Here is a 9407-nt window from a genome sequence, read left to right on the forward strand (position 1 = left end):
TGCATATCGTCGCAATGTTGCTCTATAGCAACATCAATAATCGCCTCCTGGAGACGCGTTATTTGTTCTGTAGAGAGCGAAGTGCCAGCTGGATCTGCTGACGTGAAGCCTAAACGTACCCCTTTGACAGCTAGGCTGACCGATGGCTTGGTGAGCCCCACATGAGTCACCTTAGGCTTTTTGGCGGAAATCAAACCGGGGGATTGCTCCTCCGATCTGACCCGCTTGTTCGCAGGCGGATGCTGCATAGCGATTTTTAGAGCCTCTGCTCTGCTATGACCTGAAGATAAACCTTCTTCGCTCACTTCTTTTAAGGTGAGTAAATTTTGGGGATTCCAAAGTGAGGTTCTCAACTTTGGAGCCAACGACAGTTAGACCGGATTTTTGTGATACCACACTGTCGGTGTTGGAATCACCAGATTCTGCGGCTTTGGAATTTGAAGACAAAACCTCAATAATTTTCTGTCGCCTTACCTGGGATCGCGACGAAGTTACTGCTGGTGCGTACACCGCTTCCACAAGCGGAGAAGTAGACGGTGGCCCATCCGGGTCCATTTTGATGCACACACAAGCGCTGTCGAAATGGGTGGAGGCTTCCAGCCCAGTGGCCGGCACACACTCAGCTACAGATAATTCCGTAAAGGAATCATTTGAAGGTGATGCCGTTAGAGTGACATCAAGCTCATTTGAATTTGTATTATTTAATTTATCCATAAAAATTTTATATATTCGGGATTGGAAGGTCACCCACGACATAGCCCGTTTATCGTGAGAAGTCTAATTAAAACTGGAGGTCGACAGGTATCCAGAGTTCGCGTATTAAAGACCAACTATCCATGGCCATTCATCCCTCGGCATATGCTGTCCGCCCGATTACAATTAGCCAGCACCCATAGTAGAGACATGACCATACTATGAACCTGTTTCTAGCAGCCTCCACGTAGAGGTTGTATTCACACTACCGGCAGTGTACAACACATACACAAAGTGCGTGTTTATCCCCCTGTGCATCTGACGGCTGACGGCCAATACGATTTAGCGTCATCACTTGGTCTATTACCATTTTTTGGTATAAATACCACATTCACTTCTCTCAAAGATTTAGGTATGTACTTCCAGCATACGCTTGCCCTAAAAAGAACCTTTAATGGATTGATAAGAACGTCTATACCATTCTGTATAAGTGTCGGGAAGATGCAATGAAAGGACTGGAAGAATTAACTGCCCATCTGATTTTATCAAAGTCAAAAATGGTACCAGATAGTGACCTTAATCGAATGTCTGGTTGTTCATATCTTAACGTGCGCCTTAACGTGGAAGTGCACACGTAGTAAATGTGGCAAAGTTTTGCTGCCATTTTTATATTAGACGTACTACAAATCATATCAATATTAAATGTATTAATTACACTGGTCAACAAAGATTTTGTCCTAGAGACGTTGTTAAGAGATCCTAGACGTATTTTTCGTGCTGATTCCGAATCTGTAATTAGATTCTTTCTATCACGTCTAGATTCTTCAAAACAGTTGAATGTATATTTTTGCTATAAAGTCGTAATTTACCTACTGCTCAAAAAGTATCCGGATTTTGTTGTTTGTTAACTACTTTTTGAGAAATAGACCTTTTTCAAAAATTTTTTTTTTGTTATGTTGGTACACCCTTGACATATGATACAAATTTCAGCGCCATCTGACAATTAGTTTGTTTACAGCAGCTGTTAATGTGAGACTACCTCAAGTGCATTTAGCGATTTTTATGGAAAATTCTTTGTTGAACGGCGATTTCTTGACCAAACACGGCACCACTGTCATCGCTCAGGCACCATATTCGCCAGATCTGGATCCGTGCGAGTTTTTTCTGTTCCCAAAACTCAAATTGCCCCTTCGTGGTAAGCGTTTTGAGTCGATTGAATCGGTAAAAGAAAATTCGCCGAAGGAACTAAAAGCCATACCTTCACGGGCCTTTGAAAAGTGTATGAAAGATTAGGTTAAGCGTTGGGTATTTCATTTATATATGATATATATAGTATACATTATTTTAGTGATGTAAATATATGTATATAAATAACGTGATTAATAAATATGTATAAATAATAATATTACGAATTAATAAATCTGATGGACCTCATCTTATAACGCAAGACGATTTAAACGATCTAGTGCGCGATTTAAAGTTGTGCAAAAAGAAGAGTGAAATCTTAGGATCACGATTAAGGGGTTGGAAATTGTTGTATCCAAAAACAAAAATTTCTATGTATCGATCTCGCCACGACGAATTTAAATTATTCTTTTCTCAAGAAAACAACCTTATTTTTTGCAATGATGTTCTATCTGTTATGGATACTCTTAATTTTGAATACAACGATGATGATTGGCGTTTGTTCATTGATTCTTCTAAGGTCAGTTTAAAGGCTGTTCTCTTAGATAATGGAAATTAAATTCCCTCAATACCGTTAGCCCATTGAACTGATATGAAAGAAACTTACGAGAATATGCAGTTTCTCTTAAAAAAAATTCACCACGAAAGATATAAGTGGAAAATTTGTGGTGACTTAAAAGTTATTGCAATTTTACTAGGCTTACAACTTGGTTACACGAAATATTGTTGATTCATCTGTGAGTGGGATAGCAGAGACAGAAAATTGCATTACTTGAAAAAAGATTGGCCACAACGTAAAGCACTCGTTCCTGGAATCAAAAATGTCCTCTTCCAGCCTTTGGTCGATCCTAAAAATATTCTTTTGCCACCTCTGCACATGAAATTAGGACTTTTTAAAAATTTTGTTAAAGCCATGGATAAAAATGGTGGTGGTTTTACTTATTTGAAGCAAAAATTTCCTAAAATAAGTGAGGCAAAGATTAAGGAAGGTATTTTTATTGGGCCACAGATTAGAAAACTGCTGAAGGACTCGGAATTTCAACAGCAATTGAGTTCAACAGAAATTAACACGTGGAACTCATTCAAAAATGTAGTTGAGCATTTTTTAGGAAATATGTTGGCTGAAAATTATCGCGATCTGGTGGCTAATCTAATTGATTCATACCAAAAAATGGGCTGCAATATGTCTTTAAAACTTCACTTCCTAAACTCTCACCTGGACTTTTTTCCACCAAATCTTGTCGCCGTTAGTGATGAACATGATGAGCGTTTTCACCAGGATATTTTACACATGGAAAAACGCTACAAAGGAAATTTCACTAACATGTTAGCAGATTACTGCTGGACACTAAAAAAGGGACTTACCAGATGCTCAATATGCGAGAAAAACATAAGTAAGTACCATTTTTTAAATTCACGATTTATTTGCTGAAACCCCTTGAATCACCCGTTAATCCGGTTGTCTAAAGAAAACTAGACGTGATAGAAAAAATCTAAGTCCAGATTTGGAATCAGCACGCAAAATACCTCTGGGATCACCCAACAACATATCTAGGAAAAAAAAACATTTTTTTTGTTGACCTGTGTTATTAATGTGTAAATAATTATCTTACATTAATTCCTTATTTTGTCTTTCTTTGGGCTTATTTGTGTTATCACATATTCGTAACAACATTGCTGACTCTCACAAGTAAATATTCGCACGCTATCAGCGTGCCAGACGTAACATAATCACCTTCACACGCCACTGTGCAAGGTTGATAAGAATTATGTTAGTTTTCTTTTATCGGTTGTTCGTTGTGAGTTGCAGCAATAGGCATGCCACTGCGACAATTCTGTTGTTCCCACAGGTGCAATATGAGTTAGTGCTATAAGTGAATTTAACCCATTAAGTACCAGGCAAGTTCACACATGAAATTTTATGCTGAAATTTTCAGAAACGTCTTATTTTGCGTTAAAAATATTCTCTGCAAAATCAAATTTTTTTTTTAAAATTAGTTTTCTGGAAAAGTGCCATGTGGTCAACCACACCCTGGGACCCATAGCACATTTTTCTCTCTTCGATAGTACTGTAATAATTAAAATTTGTTTTCATATACAAATTTAATTATTTTTATATATATATATTATATATTTATCAGATTTATTTCAAGTTTATAATTTTTCTTCTTTTTAATTAGCAGGAAGAAATCTGCACATTATTAGGCATCCAAGAATGCCGAGACAAAAATAAGTTTTGAGACTTTTGTTTAAGCTGTTCGAGCTCAGTTTAAAATCTGAATTTTATTACAATTTTCCAATCTATTTATACAAAAATGTTTTACAATGCTTTACAATGATTTACAAATATTTTCCTGATAATTTTAATTGCGGCGGCACTAAAAAGGTTGACCCACGTCAATGCTTAGAAAATATTATGACACATTCAAGTGTGTCATATCGACAAGTGCAGAATAGTAGCACAGAAAAGAAAAGTGTCAAATAGCAATTGCATACTTGCTATGACCAAATATTCTACTTGCATTGCGGTGGTTCTTCCGTGTGCGATCGCATTACATTAATTAATATAAAATAATTTGTGCATAAGCACTTTCAAAAATACATGACATAATTTATTATTTGTTTTTGTTTACATCTACATAGTTGCGCTATACACAACACCTCTACCCTTTTTAAAAAAAATTTTATTTATACAATAAAGAAAATTTTTTATGATAATTTGAATTTTGAAAACTTGACATTGACAATTTTTATTTCTTAAAAATAATTTTACAAATAAATGTAATAAAAATAATTTTTATTTTCTTATAATATTTATATTGTTTGTAAATTTTTCTTTAATCAATTATTATGAACTATCTTTATTTTATCATTAATTTCTATAGTGGAATTTACACCATTTCTATCAACTATCTTATATGGACCATGATATGGATTCTCATGTTTCCTTCTATTTTCTACTCTTAAATAAACTAAATCTCCTACATTAAATAAATTTTCTGATGCATTAGCATCTTGTTTAATTTTTTGAGAATATTTTTCTTTTATTAATATCTCATTTACTGCTTTATGCGCATACTGTAGTTTTGTTTTTAACTCAGTAACGTAAGAATCATAATTATAAAATTTTCTACCTTCTATTATCTCGTTTGGAAGATTCGCGACTCTACCATATACTAATTCGAAAGGTGAATAATTTGTTACACAATGAGGTGTAATATTATATGAAAATGTGTAGTATGGGATCCAAGTATCCCAATCAAAATTGTTTGTAAACGATAACATATATTCGTTTAATACTCTATGGTTTCTTTCTATAGAACCTAATGTTTCGTGATGATAAGCAGTGGATTTTAAATGTTCTATACCTAATAATTTACATATATCATTTATTAATTCATTGAGGAATTCTGTACCTCTATCTGTTTTTATTTTCTTAACATTACCATATCTAAATATAAATTTTTCTACCATGATTTTTGCTATCTCTTGAGCTTCTTTTGTCTGTATAGGAAATGCGACTACATATTTAGTTAATTCGCATTGTATTGTGAGAATGTATCTGTACCCATTAGATATTCTTAGTGGACCTACAGTGTCCATCTGTATTACTTCAAACGGTGAAGTTGGAGTGTTAGTTATGACAAATTTTTCTTTATGATGTCTTATTATTTTATTCTTATTACATGATGCACATTTTAAAATATAATCTTTTATCATTTTATTCATTCTTTTCCATACGTATTTCTGTTTTAATTTAGCTATAGTTCTTCTTATTCCGGTGTGACCTCCGTGAATACTTGTATGGTAATTCTTTATTAATTCAATTTGTTCCGATTTATCCACGACATTCCTTGGTGGATTATATAATAATATATTTATAGGTGTTTGCTGACCTTTATTCTTTATTTCTTTTTGCATGCTATTAAATATTTTCATTAATTCTTTTTCATCAATGTATTCGAATACTATATCTTTAGTAGATAATGCTACTTTATTGAGATTATTTTTGTTCAATACTTTTGTGAGCGTATCCAGGACTGATTCTAAAATCAAGTTGGGCTTATTGCTACACTCTACTTTAACAATGTTTTTCTCAATTTTTATAATTGGCAAACTTTTCTTATTCTTTTCTTTATCGAGCTCAAATTTTAATATAGGTAATCTTCTAATATCTGAAATCGAAATACAATTCCACATGTAGAGTTGGCCATTCCCTGAGTAATTTGTACTCTGATTCTGTTTGATTACGTTTTCTTCTTTATTCATATCATTATTCGTTTTCGTTTTACTTCTGGTCACAATATTAATATTTTTCGGAATCATTTCTTTAAGTGTATCCGAATCCATTCTGATTCTGGATAGTGCATCAGTATTTGTATTCATTTTTCCTTGTTTAAAAATTATGTTAAAATCATAATCCATTAGATCTACTCTTATTCTTGTTAACTTTGACGAAGGGTTTTTGTGTGAAAATAGTGATACTAAAGGTCTGTGGTCTGTTACTACCGTAAACTTTCTTCCATATAAATATGGTCTAAAATGGTTAATTCCCCAGTGTATTGCTAAAAGTTCTTTTTCTATAATCGGTTTATTTAACTCGTGCTTATTAAGAGAACGGCTGGCATACGATATTGGTAGATCGTTTCCAATGTCTCCTTGAGATAAAACTGCTCCTAACGCATAGTTTGATGCGTCTGTAGTGAGTATAAATTCTTTAGTAAAATCTGGGTACTGTAGTATTGGAGGACTTACTATTGACATTCTTAATTTATCAAATGCTAATTTACAATCTTCGGACCAAATGAATTGTTTATTTTTTTTCAAAAGTTCATTTAATGGTTTTGCAATTTTTGCAAAGTCTTTTACAAATCTTCTATAGTAATTGCAAAATGCTACGAATCGTCTAACTTCATCGGCATTTGCTGGTATTGGGTATTCATTTACTGCTTTAAATTTATTTGGATCTGCAGTTACACCTTCTTTAGTGATTAAATGTCCTAAGTAAATTACTTCGGGTTTCACAAAATTGCATTTCTTTGGGTTTAATTTTAAATTGTAGCTTCTTAAGCGTTCAAAAACTTTGATTAGATTGGAGTTGTGATGTTGCAAAGAACAACCAAATATAATGATATCATCTACGTACAAAAATGCACTAGAGTCTAAACCTGAGAGTGCTATTGTAAGCATTCTTTGAAAACTATTGGAGGATATTTTCAAACCGAAAGGTAATCTTTTGAATTGATAATGTCCATTACTAGTGGAAAATGCTGTCAATGGTCTGGAGTCTTTTTCTAATTCTATTTGATGGAACGAACTTGTCATATCCAATGTTGAAAAGTATTTAGCTCTTCCTATCCTGTCTAGTACGTCTTCTAATTGTGTAAGTGGAAATTTATCACTAATCAATTTTTTATTTAGTTGCCTGTAGTCTACTACAAGTCTCCATTGTTTTTTATCATCAGTACTATGTTTTGGTACAACTAAAAGTGCAGAGTTATATGGACTTGTGGATGGTTCAATAACATTCGTTTTTAATAAATCTTTTACTTGATCGTTTGTTTCTTGCTGTTGGGATTATGAAAGTCTATAATTCTTTATATAAACAGGAGAGTTATCAATTGTTTGTAAATGTTGTTTGTAGAAATTATTGGTCGTTAATTTGTCTCCTTCAATATGGAATATATCTTCAAAATTCTTGCAAATTTCTTCTATGGATTTGCATGCATTACTGTCTTCATTATCCAATTTAAGTAAGTTTTTAAGTTTATTCCAACGTTCATTGGAATGTCTGAGTTTATTGTTTGAGATTATATTGAAATGTCTTAAAGGTATTATTTTTAAACCTGATTTTGAAAATTTTTCAATGATTTTTTCTGTATTAGAGATATTTAAGATTCTTATATGTTTTATTCCATGTTGTGGAATTATTGTATTTGCGATAAATACATCTTTTATTATTTCTTTATTGCAAATAATACTATCTTCTGGAATTTCTATTTTAATTGAATGAATTATCTCTGATCTAGGTGGTATTGTGATTCTAAAGATTTTGTTTAATATTGGTAAAATGTATTCGGTTTTATTCGTATTTATTGAAAAAGTGTAAGTTTCGTAATCAATTTTTGAAAAATATTTATTGAAAAAGTCACGTCCTAGAATGCCATCAGTAGGTATTGGAAATTCGTCACCTACTACTTGAAATTTATGCTTTAAGCAATCGTTCACTATTTTAAAATTTAAATTTGTAGTACCTAATGTTGTAATTGGACTGTCAGTTATTCCCGTGAGTTTACATAATTGTTCGCCTGCAATGTCTTCGTCATTTGTACAATGTTTTTTACATATGTATTGACAAATCTGCGCCAGTATCTAACAAGAATTTTAATTTTTTATTTAAAGTCTGTAGTATAATATAATTGGGTATTGATTCTCCATTATCATTTATTGTTGTCGTCCCCGCGTAGCCTATTCTGTAGTTTCTCTGTTGGTACCGGGGTTGTACTCGTTTCCCTGTTCCCTGTTCATGACACGTATCCTATTATTTCTTGTGTCTGTTCCTCTATTATTCTGTTGTCTGCCATTATTTTACCATTGGTGGTTATTAAATCGTTGGTAATTATTCGATCGCTGATAATTATTTGATCGTTGTTGTCCAAATTGTTGGTGATTGTTATTTTGGGGTTGACTAGTTCTAAATGAACTGGTTTGTTGATTATTCTATTCAAGGATTCTCTATCAGCTCCTTCTTTAAGGGTGTCATGATAAAATTCTATCATGCCAAGAAAAGTAGATAGTGATTGTTGTTCACCACTGAATTGGGGTATTATTTTCGAAGCTGTCGAAATATCAAAACTAGCCATGTCTGCTTTTTGTTTAAGATATTTTTCTATATTATTTTTTAAGTTGTTGAATGCTTGTTTGTAAGCTTCTAAGTCAGACTCTTTTATTAAAGGTGAATATTTTAACCAGATATTTTCTAACTCTTCCTTTGTTTTTTCTATAAATTCCCTAGAATATAACCTATTGGGGTTTTTCTTAAGCTTTTCTAATATTTGTTTAGCTTCAGTGAATTCCATATATATTTTTATTTATAGTTCATAAAGTAAAAATTTTTAAAGTACATTCTCTTATTTTTATGACCTTCTAGTCTTATTATTAAATACAATATAATTAGACTTATAATTATTATGGTTATTATTGTAAATGTTATATATGTGTTATATTTTCTTATGATACATTAGTTCTAGTGTACTTTTATAAAAAATTATAAAAAAAATTTTTTTAATAAATGGTTAACATAAGTAATTAATTTAATATGTTTTCTATCTAAATGTCTGTTTAATCTTCTACTTGTTTGGTAACTTTTACCACAAACAAAACAATTAAAGTTATTCATATTTATAATTTTTTAAACATATATATTTTAAAAAAAAAAAATTTTGTATATTTAAACCATATTGTTGTTTAAGATAACATGTCTTTTAACATATTTCTTATAATGGTTGTTTATTTTTGATAATACTAAA

The sequence above is a fragment of the Teleopsis dalmanni genome, chromosome 2 (assembly GCF_002237135.1).
Source record: "Teleopsis dalmanni isolate 2A chromosome 2, ASM223713v2, whole genome shotgun sequence".
Classification (NCBI taxonomy): Eukaryota; Metazoa; Arthropoda; class Insecta; order Diptera; family Diopsidae; genus Teleopsis; species Teleopsis dalmanni.